At 29.7% G+C, this 23,637-nt stretch overlaps 1 protein-coding gene across 7 annotated transcripts in view; it reads right to left on the reverse strand.

Annotated features, from left to right (window-relative positions):
• The window catches only part of LOC107178136 (disease resistance protein UNI-like), an 82,011-nt gene extending 78,490 nt beyond the window's left edge, over window positions 1-3,521 (reverse strand). For 5 of the 7 annotated variants that reach the window (XR_008051096.1, XR_008051095.1, XM_052432283.1 and 2 more), the window contains exons 1-4: window positions 3,381-3,521; window positions 3,139-3,216; window positions 2,586-2,836; window positions 2,345-2,421 (exon numbers count right to left, since the gene is read on the reverse strand). The gene's annotated coding sequence lies outside the window, so the exon portion shown is untranslated. Of the gene's footprint in view, window positions 1-2,344; window positions 2,428-2,585; window positions 2,837-3,138; window positions 3,217-3,380 lie in introns of those variants that run through there. The other 2 variants (XM_052432282.1, XM_052432288.1) reach the window with 2 other exon arrangements.
• Window positions 3,522-23,637: the final 20,116 nt, after the last annotated feature.

Raw genomic sequence — 23,637 nt, forward strand, 5'->3', positions numbered from 1 at the left:
ATAAAATTTTGTTTAGCCTCATGCACTCTGTTTTATTTCATTGAAACTTTTAGAGTACCAATTCGCCCCCTATAATTTTTTTTTGAGAAGCGCCCTCTATAATTTTAAATTCCCAAAACAAGCTCCATTTAATTAAAAAATATAGTAATTATTAAATGAATTATAATTATAATTATAATTATAATTACAATAATTATTTTATTATAATTATAATTATAATTACAATAATTATTTTATTATAATTATAAATATAAATATAATTTTTAAATAGATTATTATTATTAACCAGAATAAAAAGTATTATAATTAATTAATCTATTAACAACAATTAATAATAATTTTTTAATGATAATAATTAACGATAATTATTATTAATAATTAAATTTTGAATAATAATAACAATAACAATAATTAAAATACAAAATAATAATTATGACAAAAATGGATTAAGGATTTTATAGTAATTTGTTACAATTTAACTCACTTTGATTTTTGTTCTAAGACAAAGTAAACACATAAATAGTAATACAACTCATTCTAATTACGATTCCTACAGTTTAAGTAAGTAAAATTATTATGATTCCAATTCCTCATTTCGATTCTATCTATTCCGATTCTAACTCATTATGTTTGTAACTAATTTCGATTCCTATTTAGTGAACGCACTATAAAATTATAAACTACTCTATAATCAATTAGACCACTCTATAATATTTATAATTTATTCATAAGTATTATGAATTTTATATTGCATTGACTAAAAAGGAATTGAAATTAGCTGGAAACATAATGAGTTAGAATCAAAATGAGAAATTGGGATCATAATAATTTATTTACTTGAACTGCAGAAATCGTAATTAGAATTAGCTGTATTACAATTTATGTGTTTACTTTGTCTTAGCATAAAAATTAGAGTGAGTTAAATTGTAACAAATTACTATAAAAATCTTAATTATTTATGTCATAATTATTATCTTTTATTTTAATTATTTTTATTGTTATTATTATTATTATTCAAAAATTAATTATTAATAATAATTATTGTTAATTATTATCATTAACAATTTAACAAAAAAATTATATTTATAATTATTATAATTATAAATATAAATATAATTATAATTTATTTAATAATAATTATATTTTTTAATTAAATGAAGGTTATTTTGGGAATTTAAAATTATAAGGGATGAATTGAAACTCTAGGACTTTTAATGAAATAAAACAAAATATAAGGAATTGAATGAAATTTTACAATTCAGAAAGTTTTATAATACTTATCAATAAATTATAAATAATATAGAATATAGGGAGCTGAATGAAATTCACAGGGTAGCTGTAAGTTAAATTATTAACTATAACTTAAGCGGACCCTTTGTATTTTTAAAATTTAACCTAAAACGTCTATTGTCATTACTTTTATACCTATTGAACATGACTTTTCAATTGTAAGATGGTAATTTTATCTGTTGTAAATTAAAATTCAAATGAATCTATCACGCAACAAATGAAACATAAAGAATATTAATTAGGTTTTAATTGGAAACAAATATAAAATATTGATTTTTTTATTAATGTTCGTATTTTTTTAATGTTCAATTAGAATTGAATAATTTGTAAAAGGATAATTTATATGAAGCTAATTTGTAAAATAAGCTTATATGTCGAATTTAAAAGAGTTATATTAGTAATCATATATTTATCAAATTTTTTAATTAAAATTTTGTTTAAAAATTAGCCAAATGGGTTTCTTGAAGAAAATAGAAGGGCATGAACAGCGCCACTTTCAATTTTTTTTTTTTTTTTGTGGTTGTACAATTGAAAAAACGTTTTAAATGGACCAATTTGAAATGGCACGAGAGCATAATGGACTCATGTTGGGACTTGGGTAGGAAAATTAGTTTTATTTTTAAAGTATAGTTAACAGTACTGACTTGAGGTGATTGTCGTTAGGTTAAAGATTGATTTTATTTTTAAAGAATGGTCAACAATACTAACTTGGAGGTGATTGACGTTAAGTTAAATTAATACAAACAAATGGCAAAAAAATTTAATGAAAATAAAAAAATTGCACTAAAAATTTAGAACTTAAATTCTCGAACGATTTTGTTGGTATGTTTTTTCGGTGTATTAAATTATCTAGTATTAAAAAATTATATTGGGACTCGATTAATTCAAATTCGAGCCAAGTAAGACCACTAGAGTAGTAAAACTTTCTCAACAAATATGTTTTGTCGGTCTATTTTTAATCCAATGATTAAAATTGAAATAAAACAAGCTAGTATAGCCATTGAACTAAGACAAACATCAAATTAAGAGCCTATGAAAAAATAATATCTCATACCTTCTTCGTTATATATCCTCAATTACTGCTGAAAGCTCCAGTTACAGAGTTCGCACAAGTTTGGAGAAAATTAAAAGCTGCATCTAGCAATATAAATAAACATCAGATCATCGAAACAACGCAGGATCTAGCTAATTAACATCTTGTACAAGTCCATGTCCTCTTATCAAAATCTTACATTCTTAAGAGTAAAAAATTGAAATAATAACTGTAAGTGATGTAGGCAGCAAAAGTAACATACCGAAACCAGAGCAGCCTACATATCTGGTGAGTTCCAAGAGCATGAAAAATGAATGAGCTTTATTGATGCCATCTTGTGCCTCCTTCAAATTAGTTTCCTTATCCTCAAGTTCTTTAATAATGCTGTTGAAGCAAAACAAATAGCGAGCTTGGTTTAAGGTTGCGTCCGCCGATAATTCTGCAAACTTTGATCCAGTACATGATAAAATTTCCATGCTATTTATCTGCAATTGATAAGTTGATCTCTGTATGCTATAAGCAAAACAACAAGGCTTGATCACAAGATCGAACGACAACGTTTAATTACTTTAATTTTTTAAAGTATGGTCAACAGAAGTGACTTGGAGGTGATTGACGTCAACCAATTATCTATAACTTAAGAATTAATACAAATAAATGGAAAAAATAATTTAATGAAAATGAATGTAATAAAAAATTGCACTAAAAAGTGTTTTTAATCCAATGATTAGAATTAACATACAACAAACTAGTATAGCCATTGAAAGTCGAACAAACATTAAACCAAGAGCCTATGAAACAATAAGATCTCATACCTTCTTCGTTATATATCCTCAATTACTGCTGAAAGCTCCGTTTAGAGAGTTCTTACAAGTTCGGAGAAAATTGAAAAGCTGCATATGGCAATATAAATAAACATCGGATCATCGAAACAACGTAGGATCTTGCCAATTAACATCTTATACAAGTCTTTGTCCTCTTATCACAATCTTACATTCTCAGAATAAAAAAATTGCAATAATAACTGTAAGTGATGTAGGAAGCAAAAGTAACATACCGAAACGAGAGCAGCCTGCATATCTGGTGAGTTCCAAGAGCATGAAAAATGAATGAGCTTCGGTAGCAAGTTCCGAGTCATGTATCACAAATTGCTGTTGACTTCGTGGCTTCACTTTCCAGTTCTTTTTTTATTTTTAAATTTTAGGTCACAGTGTGAATTGAAAGGTGAAATGTGGAATGGCACATATGCGTATGATGAGGGGGTCTTCTGACTTAGATGGATTGTATTTTCGTTTGTATTCCGTTTAGTATTTTCTAAATGGCTGAAGGTAAATTGGTAAAAACTCATTAAAAAAAAAAAAATCAAAGAAATTCAAGAAGAAGCTTTGTATCTGCCACTTGTATTTGGGATATCCTCTTTTGTTGTTGAGTGAATGAGCTTAATTTTAGAATATTTATTTTATATTATATATTTCTCATTAGAAAGAATTTAAATCTTATTCTTGTTAAACTTATTCTCTTTAAATAAAGGTAGATTTTTCTCCATGTATTTAGCGTGTATTTTAAAATTAATGTTCAACATATCTTTAGATTCTATTATAAATATTCATATCTAAAATCTCAACAGATTCCATAATATATAAATATATATAAAGAGAGTTAAAGAATAATTTAAAAGATAAAAAAATACACACTCTAATATATAAAATAATAAAACATACTGTATTAAAATATATATTTTACTTACTTTTATTAATATATCTCTTAATAATTTAAGAAATCCTTTATTTAACTGATATATAACAATTTAGAGTAAAACAAAGGACATTCTGATTCACGGGGGCCTTTACTAGACTACCAGTCTATCATTTTGGATTGCAATAAAGTGAAAATACTAGGGTACCAGTCTTCTATTGTGAATTGCAACAAAGTTAAAATGGGTTACTTTCAAAAATGGAAAAAATGACAATCTTGTCGGCCAATACATCAACTTTTTGCTAGATTATTATCACCGTTAAAAATAAATTATTACAAGCACAAGAAAAAAGCAATCAGCAATCATATCTGGGGGCAGCTACGTTGTGTACCTCAGTTGTTTGTCTTTTAGCACAGTCACCGTTGGATTTCATCACACAGCTGCAGAAGAGACACAAAGACGATGGGGAGTAACCTGAGAAAAAGGCGATGGGCCGGTAACGGTAAGCTGCGGGAAATCAACTTTTTGACAAAACATTGCATTTAAATTGGAAGTTATTTAACAAGTCACGCATGTAAACAAACAGGGAATGAGTGCAAGCAAGTAATGATTGAAAACAAGTCGCTGGAAGCGTGCAAGTACGGGTTGGGGTAAGATTGATTTGAAATTTTCGAAATATCGACGAAAATATTTGGAAGTGGATTTAAGTGATTAGGTAATGCATTGCGTACTTGGTGGGTGGGGGGCGGCGGGAAAGAGGAAATATCAATTTTAATCCCGAAACTAGCCTCGCATGAATTTACAGTTAAGTTACCCTATAATTCTTTTTTGTGGAAAATAGGAGTATGAGTTAAGTAAATGAAAACTATATAAAAAAATGTGACTAACACTTAAATAATAATAATAATAATAATAATAAAATTATGATTAACCAAGAATGACCGTCTAAATTGAGGTGAATGATAAGTTAAAAGAGAAAAAAAAAAAGAAAATTATCTTGGACTTGTTGAACCAAACACCTCACCCTAGCTATTTTCATTAGCAGTCTGTTATGGGATGAGTGTTTTGTGCAGCAAACTTGTACGACATTTAGACGACTTCTAGAACGCAAGTCGCTAAGTAAGCTTAGAACACTTCTCAAACTAACGAAGTAAGGATGCTCACGAAAATGTTAGAGAGAAGTAAGAACAATATGGCTGAATGTAATTTTATTACTCACTAAAGAGAAATTACAAGAGAGCTTTGTACAAGAGTTAGAGAGCTTGTGTGTGTGCTGGTGAGTTTGCGTGTGTGGTGTGGTTGTGCAAAATGGCAAGTGCAATGGGGTATTTTTAGGCTTGAATGCCAAGCACTTGAAGTTTCCTAACAACTTGTATAAATATCTCCTAAGACATAAATGCACAATTCTATAAAACTCTAGTCATGATTGCATGCAAGGTAGATCCTCGAGGCATAACAAACACTTCTGTAATCCAATGTATTATATTGTGAAATATTGTAAAGATGTGTTACTATGGCTTTTTAGTAGATATAATTCATTCTCAGGTGAATAGAAAAAGTTAGACATATATAGTTTTGTTTTCATATGTTATTGTGCTATGAATGTATCCAAGAAATTTAAGTTTTGATAATGCTGCAAGCTTTCCCCTTGCCATTGGAATTGACTATGAAGGTGTTGAACATTCTGCCTTTTAAGCTAGTAAATCTATTCTCATTTTAGATGTACCTAATGTTGTTGGCACCCGGGTGATTGAGCTTAATGGTTTTCAAAATCTTCATGCACTCTAATTGACTAGCATTTTTTTTTCATGCATGGTTAGTGTTGGATATTGTGGGGCATTATCTTGTAACTCAAGGTAAAATGGTTGTGTAAGTTGATGGCATAAGGTATTGCATTGAAGAAAAGAAATTATATCAATTAATGAATTTGTGTGTTAGCTAAATTTTTGGTTTCAATACCCAAGTGAATTAATCAAACTTATATTGAATAGCAAAGCTGTGTTGTTAGCCTCTTCTATGTTGAGAAATAAATAAGTTCTAACATTAATCCAATGATTATGGACTGTATTAAAAAAATCAAGTAGGTATATGTCCTCCCTTACGGCACCTTACTCTCTAGTCTCTCTCAGAAATTGACTTGCGGCTTGACTCTCTCTCTCTGCCCCCCAAATCCTACCAGACATGAGCCAATCTGCATATTTGTTTTTTCAGAAGTTTTATAAGCAGAAATCTCAATAGCAAAACCTGGAAATTGTTCAGTGGAGTTCCTTAGAGATGTAATATTCCCTACTTGGGAAAAACCTAATAAAATAAATATTAAAGACTTTTAGGAACAAAGGATTACATATTTGTTCTTCCGGTCCTTCTTCTGTAACGCCATACTCATCTCCTGGAGTTATTTTGTTACTGTGATTTTGGCCAAGATGAACATTTTTTTTATAGAAAAATATTAATGGTCATACTTTCATCAGTACTTTACTATAGCCCAGGCATTACTTTGCTCCAAGAAGATTAACGGTATGTAAACATTCCATCAATAATCTAAAGCTATTACTAACTCCAATTGTGGTTGATAAGATAATTGCACAGAGCAATAGGTCAAGAATCATACTGTAACAAAGAAAAGATAAAGGAAAATCTTTGTTTTCAAGAGTGAAGATGGTGGCTTTTATTTGCCTCAAGAAACCAAATGATTTACCAGTAAATATTGTGAAATTTTGTGTGTTTCAGTCAACATAATAATAGGAACCAAAAGCTTAGAGATCAAAATCCATCATGAAAATCAGGCAGAATGCTCTACAAAAGCAAGGACACCAAACTGAGATTTCTTCTTCAGCTCATGTGGGATTGGCCCAAATATTCATTTTCCTGGTGGCCAAGCTGCCGTTTTGGCTGATGATTTTCTTTTTCCTAAATAAAAACCATAGCACTGCAGCATTGTCATCAAATTTGACAACACTTCAATCACAATGACCATGATGCATGGTAGCACGAACAACAACAGCCCAACAACTTTCACGAGGGGATAGGATGAAATTTTCCCATAAAGAGAATAACACATAGATTTACGTGATTCGATTTTATTAGGCCTATATCTCTGGGGGATAAAAACATTGGCTATTGTTGTAGTTAATCATTAAGGATATTACAATGGAAATACACTGATTTTTAGAGGTTACAGAGCTTACAATCTCTCCCTCTACCTAAAAACTATCTCACCTGGTTCTCTCAAAGTATTTCCCAAAACACCATCCCTTAATAATTTGGACACCTAAATAACAAGTGGAGCAGTTTACTAATCATCATGGGTAGTTATCTAACTATCATCAACAATTCCAATTACATTACAAAGCCTAAAACCTTCGCAGCAGTTGTTTAGCCATCACGTGCCACGTAGATTAGAACTCTAATGTCATATCCGCTTTCAATGACATAGGTGTATCCCAACTACTTCACCTATACACTTGAATTACCTGCCACATTTGAATCCTTATGGAAACTAGAATTTATAACCATAATTTTTATTTTTTAAGTGTGTGAGAGTATTGAATATTTTTGAATTCAATGGGACTATTTACAGTGTAAAATTTACTTAAAACACTCTGATTTTAATAAAAAAAAATATCCCAATATAAACATGTTGTGAATTACTATTAAAGATAATTTACTATAAATTAATATTACATAGTTATTTTGAACACTTATATAGGCACTCATTATTTAATATATAATTCTTGTTCCTTGAATTTTAAAATTTTTATTTCTAATATCTTAATTAATATTTAAATGAGTAATGAGGAAATCAATATTTAAAAAAAAATTGACTAAATATATATGATAAATGGATGGCTGTAAATGCTTGTTTCTCACTCTGGTACCCGTACATTTGTTAGCCACCATTCTTCTTGGCTTGTGGAAACTCATTTTTCAAAAGGCAAAATTGAAAAAAGTGTTCCGAATTTGACTTAGAAGTGCTTTTATGCAACGAGCGTACAAGTGTTTTTAATAATCATTTTGTTGTATGAATCGGTGCTTGCTTTGGAACCCAATCCATCTAGAAATATTACTGATTTTTTTTTTTTTTTAATTCAATCTACTGGCAACCCAATTCTTTCTCATCTCTGTGAGCCGATTCGAACTCTAGACTTTTTATTTTCACATAAAAAATTCCACTATCTATACTAGATGGCACCCACAGTCTAAATAGTGAAAATATAATGGCATAAATGAAAATTATGGTTAGTTTTAGAATATTTAATAAGGTTTCTATTTATAAACAGATAATTGTTCAAAACATAGGACATATGTAATTTTTTTATATTTGTTAAAGTAATAACGAGATAAATAAGAATTGAGTTGCCGAATTCTTAATTAGTTGTTCCAGTTTTGGAATATCCATTAATGTTAATGTAGAATGTGCATTTGAAAGAGCAATCTGTAAAACAATTTTACTCATTTTTTTAAAGATATTTAAGTTCCTTCATTTTTCTCAAACCATTTCAATTATTTTTCATTTCACAAAGCAATTAAATACTTTTCGTGTTAAAAATTTTATAGTTGCTTCATGAAGGTTTATAAGTTAAATAAAAATTGTTTTAACCATTTTACTTTTTTTTACTACCAATAATGACATATGGCTTTCAATTATTTTTTTTAAAGATATTTAAGTTCCTTCATTTTTCTCAAACCATTTCAATTATTTTTCATTTCACAAAGCATTTCAATACTTTTCATGTTAAAAAAATTTGTATTTGCTTCATGAAGGTTTATAAGTTAAATAAAAATAGTTTTAACCATTTTACTATTTTTAATACCAATAATGACATATAACTTGAAATTATTAGAAATCACAAAGAACTAATGCATTTTTTTGGCTTTAAATAGCTTCACAAATGAGCCAATTATAATAAACTTAACATTTGGCACATATATTATTTTCTCCGAATTTGCTCATCAATTCACAATTTTATGGCACCAAGTATTTGTAATATGACATGAACGCAACAACAAGGGCCGTTTGGTAATGCTATAGTTTTTAAAATAATTAAAGTTAGTTGTGGTATATAAATAATCAGGTATGAAGAGAATTAGTTAAATATTTGATAAATTTTCTTTTAAAAAAGTTTGTGAATTTTAAAAGCAATTGCATATATGTAGTGAATTATACTATTAAATCTAAAATGGACATAATGATAAATAAAATTTATCTCCATTTATAAATGTATATATAAAATATTTTTTATTGTGTATTAATAATTGATAGCTAAAATAAATATTTTCATCTTATAAATTTTATTTTTTTATTTTGTTATCTTCATATTATTGGTAATAATATTAATCTTTTTAAATTTCTTGATTTTATTTCCTAATTGAATAAAGATAATTTTGACTATTTATAATATATGTGAAGATATATGTAGAATTATAATAAGTGTAAAATTGTTTCTCAAATCACATTTTAAAAAACTACTCTTTCCTTTCTTTTAAAATTTGTTGTAGGATGGAGTGATTCTTGCAAAATGATTTTTAAAAAAAATTTACCAAACTCCATAAATTAGATTTTAACTTTTCAAAACACACACTTCAATATACAATGTATTTTGTTATATATTGTATTGAGTATTTGTTTTTGGCTTATCCTTTAACTTAATAACTTAAGGAATCCCTTATCATCTATAATTATATTACATATATATTAAAAAAAAAATTGTTGTTTAGATTCATATATGATATATGTACAATTTTTCTGTTCAATAGATTAATTGATTGATTTTCACTAGAGTGGTCCAATTTAATTGGCTTTAAGGGCAAAAATGTTTGAGGTCATGTCTTAAATTATCTTGGTATGTCCGCCTTCAGATACAGTTTTACTGATGATGGAAAACTTTAGTCTGTAACATTATTTTTGTACACCAAAAAAATTAGAACTTGCAAAAATAATAGATTTAAGAGGGCACAAAGATCTCTATACAAGAAAATTAAAAAAAAAAATGTTAGGAATTTCAATATTTGAGGCTCAACTGGAGTCTGAATAGATATGATATTCATCAATTGATTAGTAGAATAATGATTTTATAAATTATAAAATTCACCATCTAATACATGAGTGATACATGGAGTTGGAATTCAACTATTGGGATCTCTAATATTATTCCAAAAAAAATAAGAAGAGACTAAAGAGTCAAATGTATATACTAATGAAAATTCTCTATATTTAACGAGGATTCTTTTAGAAAAATAATTATGCCTCCCAGTCAGACCTTTTATCATTGCATATACATATAAGTCAAGAAAGTAAACTTTTTTCATTCACATGCAAATATCTGACATTAAGATTAATTTACAAAAAAATAATAAATTAAATTTCTTCAATGTCTAAATTAAAAAAGTAAAATTCAGACTTAAAAACAAAAAAAGAAAAAGAAGAAGAAAATAACAACCATACTTATAAATCTCTTTCTTATTCCTCGAGTTAATAATGCTAATCTTTTGACATAAAATCTCATTTCCAAGGAAATTGCAAATCCGCTTAAGATACTCCCAATATATGCCATGGAATGTCAAAACCATCTGATAAATTAATCATTCCATTGATTAGGCTCTCCTTATAACTATAAGCTGTACTAAAACTCCTAGCTTGGAGACCGATATCTTTAGTCTCTTGTGTTGCAGCATCATATAAGAGTAACTGGCCTTTTTTGGAGGCTGTTTTTTTGGAGTGCAAAACAATACCATCGTTCTTCCAAAATCCAATTGGTCCCCAGACTTGGTGAAGCAGTCCAATAGCAACATTTAGTGTTTGCTTCCAACAATTTCTACATCAATTTTCATCATCACCCATAGTTGAAAACAGTTTTCTATGTTATCCGGAAGCAGTAAAGTGAGAGCATCATTAAATAAACCAATAAGTAAAGGTGATGAACGAGAATTAGAATCAAAATCAACTGTACGCGGCCGCGGAGGCTGTATCTCTTGAAACTTGGCGCCGCTTATGTCAAATGAGACAATCATGTTGTCAGATCTAAGTCCAGTTAGTCCAACCCAGTAACAAAATCCGTTTAAGTACACGAAATCACATAATCCGACATAACGAGTGAGTTCTCCATCTATTTGTACTTAAAGCATACACTCCAACAAACTCATACAGACTTTTAACTGAATAATCATCGTCCTCATTTAATCCCTTCTCTTCAAATTGAGCTATCAACACCAACTCGAAGTCATTTTTTATATGATTGAATCCAAATCCAACCTCGGGAAACGAAATATCACGAGGTCTACATCTCGGGAGGGTTTTTATTTCTTTTGTTGCTGGGTTCCATAAAAAGAAACGTGCAGTTCTTCTTGATAAGCAAAACAAGCCAACACCGTAACCTTCAATTTTCAGATGATCCATTGGAACGGCGTCGTTTAAATTTTCATATGATAAATTATTTTCAAGCATTTCGTCAAGGAACATATACCAAGTTTGGTCGTCATTCCGTTTAACAACGAGATGAGAATGATTAACATTATAGTTTTTGACATGCTTAGAAATGAAATTAAGGCTTTTCAGCAGATCTTACCAAATTTTGCAAACACGTCTAAATCGGATCGAAGATTTTACCGGCAATCTTGATAGAATTTCAATCAATACATCTTCAGGAAGACTTGCCATTGCTTGCGAGCATCATTGCCTCTTGTTAGTCAATCTCAAATTGCAGATCAAATTATTCCTTTAGCCAAAGTGAAGATATACTGTTCATGCGTTCTCGGGGGGAAAAAACATATGATTTTGAGTACTCTTTCGAGATGATGAAATTAATTAGCAAATGCAAGAAATTATTCATAGGGGATCAAACAAATAATTTAAAGTCAATCCAAAAGAAAAGGCAGAGAAAATAGAAAATACTTCAAATACAAGAGATACGAATTTAGTATTAAAAATAGTTTTGATAATAGTGGAACAATTAAAAATAAATAAATTGATTAATATTGTTGGTTATGAGGTTTTTTTGAGCATCTGTGAGAAAGGTAATTACGTCAGTACAATGTTGCCCTTAATTTTTGGGAGTGCGGCGAATAAATCAAATTATATATTAGGCTTCTTCATATAATTTTAGAATAATTAAATTGAATTTGTATGGTTATTTTCTATTTAATATTTTCTATTAAATTAAATTTGTATAATTAAATTAAATCAAATTATATTTTAGGCTTCTAATGAGATTGTATTTTAGCCAAATAAGGACAATGCAACAGGCTACAATAAGCCCAAATGAAGCATATTGTAATTGTCGCCGAGTTTTTTTTTTTTTTTACATTAATTATTATTGGCGCTTGTGCGGGGTACTTTGAGGCGAAGTTAAAGTTGATTCTCTATCTTTATTTATTGCAACAGGCATAAAAGAACTAAAACTTACGTGATAGAAAATTACTTTAGTTGCAGAATAATATTTTAAGTGGCTAAAATTTCTTTTAGTCACATAATATTTGGATGGTATAGCTCATTTATTTTGTAGAAAATATATCATTTAGAAACATTAAATTTCATATAAAATAAAAAAAATGTTGTTGAAGTTATAACAATTTTATGGGGTATTGTAGTACTTTTACCATAAAAATGTAAGAAAGTGAAACAAATTGGATTTAAAGTCATCTTATTCACTCTCACACTCCCTACAATAAGAAATTGTAATCTCACATTGTATTTAGTACTTCATCTTCTTCACTCTCACACTCACTACAATTGTATTTAAAGTCAGCTATGACCATCTCATTCACTGATCAATAATTTCTTATCAAACTACTAAAAAAACCGCATATTGAGTGATTATTTTAAAGCGTAATTTTGAGTGGACTTGAATAAGTAGGTCACAAGTGATTTGGATAATTCTCCGAAATTATATCAAAATAATGTATTTTTAATATACAAAATTATGCTTGTGATTTGTGAATGAGAAACCGACGTCAAAATACACTCACTGACTGCATTGACTAAGAGTAGGAGCTACAAAAATTGTAATGGGTTGAATTCAGAATTAATTACCTAATCAATTTTACAATTTATTATTAGTAACTGCTAATTAATGGTCAATTAAATTAATATGAGACTAAATCCAAAATATTTAATATATGATTAATTGGGCTATGGTTACGCTTTGAATTTAATTCAAGAATTAAATCAAAGGTTTAATAGGTAGCAGTTACACTTTTAATTAGTTATTAAGAGCAGTGGTTACAAATGCATTTAATAAAAAATTAAATGCAGTGGTTACAAAATTTATGTAGTCAAATTTTGGACAAAAATGCCTCTCACAGGATTCTATCAATTGGTATTCTTCTTTATTTTAGAGAATATAGAAGGAGAGCAAGAAACTTGAAAAAGGTCTAGAAAGAAGCTGTAGCTGGAAGAGTTGAATGAGTTTATCTTCAATTCCTCCTTTGTTGTACATCTATTTTGATAGAGTTAAAGACATAATGAAATTTTGCTTTGGAATAACATGGTGGTGCACCAGAGTTATTCATCATCGTTGTATCCTAGCAAACAAACACTATTCAAATCCTAAAGTGCCCAATAATAAGAGGTGAATCTGTTTTGAGAAAACTATGGTATCACACAAGCCTCCATTTGTTTTTTTTTTAATATAACAATTTGTTGTTACTTCAATTTTGTTATTATAAATTTGTAAAAAATACATCAGTGGCTTATTAGTAAGTTTAAGCACTCTAAAAGGGTTCTATCATAAAGGCCATATTTTACCTAAAAGTCTGAATTTTAAATAGGTCCAATTGTGACTCGTTCTACCGTCCAGTCTTTCTTAGGAATTTAATTAGCGTATTTTTGCATGCAGGCTGTCTTATATCACTGTTATTATCTCATTGCAGTAATTATTGTTTTAGTTGTAAAGTATGTTATTTCTTAAAGTCCAATTTCTGATCTGTAATTTTAGAATTTGTTCCTATATCATGTATTTTCCCTTGCACAAGCACCTTCTTCTCCTTCTTGATAATAACCAAGTTTCTAATGAAGCATCTGCTTCTCCATCTTTACAATCGAAATTCCCAATTTTAACTTTGTTGTTGCAGAAATCTCCCATGTTAGATAACCCTTCAACAGCAGCTAATGATGATTCACTTGGCAACGGGAACCCTTCATTTGATCAGTTGCCCCAATACAAGCAATGAATGGCTCAAAATGAATCAGAGCTTGGCAAAATATTCATCCAAGGCTTTTAGTGGTTACTGGCTGTGCACATCCAAGACAGAGCCTAAATACACAGGATGACAATTGCAGAATCAGTACGATCATCATCAAAAGGGTAATTGTTTGGCAGCGATCGCAATGGCCCAGTCTCCAAGAGAGCTGTTCAGGGGAGCGAGGCAGAGGCATTGGGAAAATGGGTTGTAGAAATAAAGCTTCCAAGGAACAGAACAAGGTTTTGGTTGAGGTAAACACGGCAGAGGAAGCTGCTATGGCTTATGACACAGCTGCAGACACGCATCAAGGCACAAAAGACAGCCATAACCATCACATCCACTGATCAACAATTTGAAATCACACAAATAAAAATAATATTACTAAAAGAAAGTTAAGTAAACAAAATTCAGTTAATTGGAAGTGAGAGTGAAGAAGATGAAGTTCGTTTCCTCTTGATGACAGAGAAATGGAAAGACACAATTTGGATTAGCAATACTATTAAATTGTTGAATTTTGTACTTGGAATTAGTGCTTTCAATATCCAGATAATTATGAAAACAAATGTGAATGCAAATGAACTATACTTGATTCCTTCAACGACTTGCTCCAATCTCTTCAATGAGAAGTAGTTGTAGCAGCAATAGGTATTCCGGCACTGAAATTAGATTTGGATCTTATGAATCTAACGGAGAATTTGATTAAAGGTTGTGAATTATAGCCTAGATTTTTTATAATAGGTTTAGGTTTCCTCTTTTTCTTTAGAGAAATGACCAAATGTCCCCTTCTGTTTGGCTTTTAGCTTCTATTTATAGCATGAATCTTATGATTTTGGCGGGAAAGTATATCTAAATCTTTTGCTTAATCTTGATCATTAATTTTATAACCGCGTTTCACTTTTGGCGCGTAATCTACTTAGTGATCACGTGCTGCTTATTAACTCAGATTTATGTAATTATGTTAAAGGATTAGCGTGATTATATGTTCACAAGTTACTTTGTTTTCAGTTCCATGTTTCGTTAGATTCAGAGCTTTGGTCTATTATTAGCGTTTTGCTGGACGCCAGATTTCGATTTGGAATCCAAATTTTGAGATGTTATGATACATGTTGCTTACAAGTGGCAAGAATTATGCACTTAAAATACTAAAACCTTTTTACTTTTTGGCAGACATAGCAGCAGTTTTTCAATTTTTCACTTTTACATTGGGAGAACATTTTTACACTGAGAGAACATTTTATAAGTAATCTCAAATTGAAACTGTTGGATCCGATCAAGGGTCCAAAGTAGGCGTCGGGATGAAAATGAAAGCAAATTTCTCGATATCCGCATAAGAACCCGACCCTTTAATTAAGGACTTGCAAGTTACCGCATTTAGACTGCATTTGCTATGGATTGAATTAGATTGAATTTAATTAATTAATGTTCATTTGTCGCTCACCCTCAGTTGGCTGTCGCATCCACTGCACTAGGCTTTAGGATAAAATACAACATACTCCAAATTAAAAATAATAGTTCAATTGAAAAAAAAAAAAAAAGAGTGTGTGTATATATAAAAAATTAATAAAGAGAGTAGACAAGTTTAATTTATTTTCATTCAATTATTTGTTGTTTTTAGTATTTTTGCTTGTGGTGATTTAATTATTATTTTAAAAAATATATATATTCAAAAGTGGGTAGAACCTTACCTTTTGTTTAAGGGTGTGCCTATTTGTGCTCTAAAAGTTACTTTGAGTACTCTATTACTTAGCACACTCATATACTAGATTTAAAATTTAAGTTTTATTCTGTGTATACACTCTTACAAATTCTAAAAAATCTTTATTTAAATCATTTAAATTATGCGTGACACTATTTACATACTAAAAATTACTTTGAACACTTATTTTTATAAAATTATTTATTATCAAAATATCCTAAAAGTTAAATTACTATTAAAGGTCATATATTATAAACAAATATAACATTATTACTTTGAGCACTCATTTCACTCACCCATCCCACATGTAATTTTTCTTGCCATCAAACCCTAAATACGTAGACGACTAATTTTGCCTAGCCATGTCTAAATTCGACATATTCTTGTAATCACTAGTTGATGCATTAGCCAATCATACTCTTGGCGCACATGTTTGATTTTCTAGCTTCGCTAAAAAAAAGTTCATGCCATATATTTGAATTGTTTTCTTTCATTATTTGGGTTCTAATGCAATTCAGCCATATATATAGTGGAAAATTGAATTGGTATCCAGTGAAAGAAACCCAAAAACAAAAAAAGAGAGAGAGAAAAGTAACAAACCAAAATTTAACTAGTAATAAAACTTATTCAAAAAACAACAATGAACAAAGAAAATAAGATGATTCACTTTCTTTTATAGTACTTTGATACCCAAATAAAGTGTTATACAAGAAATGGGTGTTCAAAGTTATTTTGATGTGCGTAGAGAAACTAACTATAATTAATTTAAAAGAATTCATTGAGAATTTTTTTGGTATTTTAAAGAGTGTACGAAATAAATTCATTTTTTAAAATTTAGTAGATGAGTAGACAAAGTAATAGAGTGTTTAAATCAACTTTTTAGAATACAAATAGTTCCACCCTTAAATTAATTATCTTTATTTACTTAGAATACTAATAAAATCATTCAATACGCCCAAAGAAATTTTTTAAGATATTTAGCATATATACACACACATAGGCTTGTAACATTGGTCAATCAAGTTCAAAACAAATTCTTTAATACAATTTTGTTCAAAAATAGTTTTTTTTTTTAAAACTAAAGGTATGCTAAATATTGGAAACAACTTGTAATTAATATTCATTTTTACTCGCAAAAAAAAAAAAATTGGCAATCAATTGGCAACGTAACTACTCCAAAAAGAAGAAGAAAGACGAAGAAGTTAAATGGGTTTAGGATATATTTTTTTTTTAAATCAAAAGGCCGGAAATAAGGTCATGTTTACAGTACTTTTATTCATTTTAGCTTTTTCTTGTTCAATTGAGTAATCTTTTAGATGCTGAAAATAAAAATTTTATGTTTTAAAGTGGGAAAATTATATTCTAAATCATGGGTTGTGTTATATGGGTGTCCAAAGTAATTATGTTATATTGGCTATATCCTTAATAGTAATTTAAATAATGATAATTTTGAAATTAACAATTTTGCTAAGAGTGAGGCTATTTGAACCCATTAGTTTACTCTTGAAACCTACCATTCAAGAAGCTTTTTAATTACTACTTCATCCTTAAATAAAATTACGTATAACTTTAACTGGATTTTGGTGGATTTTATTAAGACAAATAAATTTATTTTGAAGGGAACAAAGATGCCTTGCTAAGATTGAGGTGTGCTCCCCTAAGAGGAGAGAGCGTGGTTGTTAACATGTATGTTTCTATAATGATAATAAACACATTTTAAATTGAGTAAGTTTGAAGAAGCCTTTAAACGGAACAAAATACTTAAGCCATTAAATGAATTGAGCAAAGAATAATTTTCTAGTACTTGTTAACTCAGAAAACGGCTAACTAATTACATTAGGGCAAGTTTACAACCCTCTGAATGAAATCGGCTAACCATTAGTGTGTAATTGCTAACTGATATCATGAAAAAATTAGAGTTTAGTTTTAGGATGAAAATGGCTAATCGTTTGGGAGAAAACGGCTAATCATTTAGGATAAAACGGCTAACCGACATCGAACTGAATTGAAAGTGTAGCTTCTAGACACTGACGGTAAACTGACTTGTAGAAAACGGTATGCCAACAACTCTCTTGTAGGTTACTGGAAACTAACGGTGATCCGACATATAGAAAATGGTGATCCAACAATTTAAAATTATAGCATAATGGTCACTTGCTCAAGTCAAAATAGAAATCTGATAAAGGCTAATGGCGATCCAATTATATGCAGAAAGTTAATAACGGCTAGTTTTCAGTTCAAACAATAAATGACTCAATCAAATTCAAATTTTAGGAGATTAAAAAAAAAGTTATCTTTGAGCTTACTACTGAGTATACAATTTTTATTGAGCTTTAAACTTGTCATTATTTCATTTAATCACACTTCAAGCTTTCATTTGTGAACATATACATTGTGTGAAGGAAATTCTTTTGTAATATTTATTTTTGAGTGACAGTAAATGTGGAAAACACTTGGGTTAAGAGATATGGGATAATATCTTATTGTAAAGGTTGATTGACACATATGAAGTCAACTGTAAAAGTACTTGAAGCCTTGGAGGCTTAGATAATAGAATCCTCAAGACCGATGATCTTGGAAGTGTGAACGTAGACGAGGTTGGCCGAGCCACGTAAAAATCATTGTGTTTGAATCTCTCTTCCCTTATCTCTTTACATTTTGATTGGTTTATTTATTATTTTTTTGAATTTGTTTAAGATTTGCATTAATTTTTATTTAAACATTACATAATTTTTAGAAACCCAATTCACCCCCCTCTTGGGTTGCATAGCTAGTTTAGGCGAGTTTGGATTTTGAAAGAGGGTGACTACTAGATGAAAGTGCAGATGAAACCCACAAGCTCTAAAGCTTTTCGAATCCTACAAAACAGAACAAACTGAAGTTAAAGATGGAGCTGACGGTGGTTGGCGACCACACTCCAACACTTAAGTTAGGTTTTGGGCAATTGGGTGTTACCCTCAAGGTTCCTTGAATCTTGAAGCTTTGGCAACGGCGTTTGCCTTTTTGGTTCAAGAAGACAAGTGTATTTTTTAATGAAAAAGACATTATCGAATTTGAAGAATCCTTAAACTTTATATTGTAGTGTTTGTGATGGTCATTTTCCTCCATTTGAGCATTTGGCGAATGTGTATTGACAGACCTTTTGATTAGTATTAAAAATTGTTTAATTATCAAGCGATAATATGTTATTTTATGCTTATGTTATAATTTATATTTGTGTTTATGTAATATATTATGAATTATTAATTATGTTTAATTGTGTATTTTTATGTGTTTATTAGGAAAAATATTAATTTCACGTACTTCGAGGCTCCAAACAGATAAACGGAGGTTAAATTTGGATTCCGGAGGTCCGAAAACCTTAAGATCAGTCAAGATTGGCTTAAAATTGGGCTTGTGTAAAAAAAGTTGACTTTTCCTGTTGACCGAGCACTGATTGGATGATGAAATGAGCTTACAATAGATATGAGTGCATGGGATAGCTGGCAATCTTGACTAAATCTCAACCGTTCATGATTCAATGGCCATGATTGTGCCACGTGGCAATGGTTGGTGAAGCAAGTTGGAGGATCCGAATCTTTGTATTCGGGTCGACCCGATCCACCCATTAACCCGCCAAATCTCAACCGTTCTTTGGGCAAATCGGACGAGTCAAATGATGCCATGTGTGATGTTGACTTTTGAAGTTTGACCAGCCATTGGATCTTGATCTAAGGGTTGTGAGGAGCACATGCATGAAGCCTATGATGGACCGCAAAGCACTGGATTATGAATTTATTTTTCTATAAATAGAGCCTCATTTTTATGTTTTAATCATCTCTCTACAACTCTCTTCTTCTCAAATTCTCTTCATCTCCTTGTAATCTTGATTTCCAGGTGTGTTTTTAATATTTTGTATAATTATTTTCATTAATAAAATTAGTTTTATTTCCAATTTTAGTTGTTTTTATTTCTTTTAATTATAAGTAATTCAATTTTACTACTTCTTTTTATTTTAATTATGTTTAACTAAATAATGTTAGTTAGGGGAAGGTGAAACTCTTAGGAAATAAATATGATTTAATCAAATTCTATTTTTAATTTTATAAATGAAATTATTTTCTATTTAATTTTATACATGTTTTATATTTTGAAATTTTGATTTATTGTAGACAAACAAATGAATTTGGCACAATGATTTCTTAAGAACTTAATATAAGGCATGGTGAAATGGTATTTTTACTTATTGTAGACAAATTAAATTTTGGCACAATAAATACTTAATCCATCATAAAATTAAAGGGAAAATAATAATAATTTGTATAATTAATCTTTTGGGTAATAAATCTAAAAAATTGGCAAAAAGAATTTATTAAGTTTTATTTATTTCTAAGAGTGGATCCATAACCCTGACTAGTTCAATTCCATAGTTTCATTTAAATTAAGTTATTTATATTCAAGTTTTAATTTCAATTTTTAGATAAAATAAAATAAACTAATTAAATCTTTTCTCTGTAGATCGACCTCGGACTCACCTAGTTATAATACAACAAGACATTCTTATACTTGGGAGTTAAAAATTACTTTTAAGTTGTGTCAAGTTTTTGGCGCCGTTGCCGGGGAAAAGTTTTTATTTTGCTTTATTTTTTGGTTTTTGATTTTTCTCTTTATGTAAATTTTCGTTTGCCCCCTTTTCATTTTCTTAAATTCTCTTTTGTCCCATATCTTTCATAATTCTCATTTCACCCCAACAATTCCCGTTTCTAGCCCAATCTTCTGGTAATTATATTCCAACCCCAACATCTTTCAGTCGTTTCACTTTCATCCCAAATTGCTCAATTCTAAACTTCTAAAAATTACAGTTTGGCCATAAAATTAAAAATAATTTGCAATAGAAATGGAAGCCTCCGTTTATCTGTTTGGGCCCTCGAAGTACGTGAAATTAATATTTTTCCTAATAAACACATAAAAATACACATAATTAAACATAATTAATAATTCATAATATATTACATAAACACAAATATAAATTATAACATAAGCATAAAATAACATATTATCGCTTGATAATTAAACAATTTTTAATACTAATCACCTTCCTCAAGTGAGGTTATTTTAGTACTTTCATTTGTCTCTCCTTTGAGATTTGTGGACCTGGGAGGTAACAAATTTCCACAAGCTTATCTTTTGATTTCTCTAAGTTATCCTATTAGCTGGTCAAATGGGCTAACTCCATTCTAGTTAGGTTTCTCATTGCAACGCGTCATCAATCACATTAATCTAGGTTACCATCCCAAATTTTCGCCCAAATAGAAACTATATGTAATTTGATTTATACCCATTTTATGATAAACCATACTACTATTTCTCTATTGCATATAAAAATGGAAGCCAAATAAATATAAATTTGTTTGGTATGAGGAACAATTATTTCATCCTTTCAAGTATTACAACTTCCCAAAAATGCTAGCGAGAAAATGTAAGGGAATTTACCTAGTCACATAATTGTTAGGAAGTGGCTTCTGCATCAAAAGATCCACCACTATCTTCCTTCCTTCCTTTCCCCATTAGTATATATCCCTCCAAGAAAAACAAGCATCAACAATTCTCTTCAATCTAATGATAAATATTGAAAGTTAAAAAAATATGTAATGATGTAAATTCGTCTAGTATTAAATTGTAGTAGACTAATTGTTAGCCTATATGTTTATAAATATTGATTTTGATGATAACAAACCACATGTATTTATTGAGTCAAGATTTATGAATTGTGCTTTTATAATAAGAAAATGATGTTATGGGATTAAAGCATTTTGGACTAAAATGAAAGTAATTTTAAAATCTTTGATAGTATTTTAAATTTCGGATTTGGACCTATTTGAAACTATTTAAATATTTTTGGACCATTCTATAATTTCACATAGTTTGGGCAAAGTCATAATTTCATAAAGTTGTGGGATTGACAAAGCATTATTCTAAAGTTCTGAAATTGGACCTTTTTGCAAACTTTCATAACGTTTTGGGCCACACTACAGTTTTATAAAGTTTTGGGGTCAAACTATAAATTTGGAAAACTATTCACTGTAGCAGTTACTGTAGCAAGCGGAAATCCGGATTATGACAAACGGAAGTCCGGATTTTAGGCAGAATCTATCCGAATTAAAAGCGGAATTCCGGATCCTGACAAACGGAAATCCGGTTGTTGGGCAGTAAGCTACTGAGCGTAAGCGGAAATCCGGATGTGACAAAGCGGAAATCCGGATGTTCAGAAATTCAAATTTGTGGCTGTAACGGTAACATTAAGCGGAATTCCGGTTGTCCATAACCGGTAATCCGGTTACGACCAAAATGTGCATAACGGCTAGTTTTCGAGCTCAAACTATAAAAACTCAAATCCAACTCATTTTCAATCTCTCCAACAAGCAAAAACAAAAAGCACACGTGATATCTTGAGCTTACAACTTGCAAAACACAAATCATTGAATCATTCATTGTTCTTCATCTTTGAATATCTACTTATTGAGTGAGTTTCATTGTATCTTTCATTTCTTCAATTTATTTGTAAGAGTTTGAGTGTGTGAGACACTTGAGTGAAGAGATTGGGAGATAATCTCTTTGTTGTAAAGGTTTATTGACACCTCAAAGTCAATTGTAATTGTTGAAGCCTTGGAAAGGCTTGGATAGTGAAATCCTCGAGCTTGGATCGCTTGGAGGCGTGGACGTAGGCGGAGATTGCCGAACCACGTAAAAATTCGTGTGTTTGTTTCTCTTCTCCCTTACTCTTTAATTATCGTGCTATTATTGAACTTATTGTTTTCTATTATTGTTAAGACATTAGATTGCTTGTTGTGTGGATTTGTTAGGATAATTTTTAAAATTCCAATTCACCCCCCCTCTTGGGTTGCACACTTGTATTTCACTAATGACTCAAATTCTGTGTCAAAATTTAAATTGAAATATCTCTACTCATTTAACACACATGAGTCCTTCTCTAATGAGGACATTTCACTTTGTTAAAGTGGGGATACACACTAAAATATATTGATAAGTGCATATTTTTCATATATTTTACTATTAATTTTTCTCTCTCTTTCTTGTTTTGGTCTTAAATATTCTAGTTATTTTAGTTAATTTTTAATTTAGTAAATTATATTTTATTGTGCTAATTTTTATCTTTTTTTTATTTTGTTATTTTAGATATATTCTGGGATTAAAGAGAAATTAAATCGGAGCATTTAAGAAGAAATTTGCTTGAAGGAATTAGAAAAGGAAATAACTAAAGATTTTTGGAAGCCAATTAATTAATTGATAAACATTCGGAAGCGTATGGAATTTCATGGAGATTAATAAAGACTTTGGGAACAAGCATGCATAAAATGGAAACTTGTTTAATGTGCATGGCTTTATAAGTTGTGCGCATGGATTCACTTGACCAATTTAAAAAGATTGCATGTATGTCTTGCCAAAGCTAAAGTTCACGTGCATGGGATTAAATTATGGAGAGCAAATTGAAGAAAAAGGAAATTGTCAAAGTGGGTGGTACGTTCAAGGCAATTAAAGGAATCAAATCAATTGCTTTAAATTGGAAAGAAAATCCAATAAGGATTCGGCCAATCTTGGGCATTATAAAAGCCAACTTTTGGCTTTTGATTAAAAAAAAAAATCAGCAGCCAAGAGGGATTGAAGAGGGAGCAGCCGCAAAAAGGAAAAACAAGGGAGAAACCGAAAGGAATTAAATTGAAGCAGAGTTAGCGGATTGAATTA

Source organism: Citrus sinensis, chromosome 8 (assembly GCF_022201045.2).
Source record: "Citrus sinensis cultivar Valencia sweet orange chromosome 8, DVS_A1.0, whole genome shotgun sequence".
Lineage (NCBI taxonomy): Eukaryota > Viridiplantae > Streptophyta > Magnoliopsida > Sapindales > Rutaceae > Citrus > Citrus sinensis.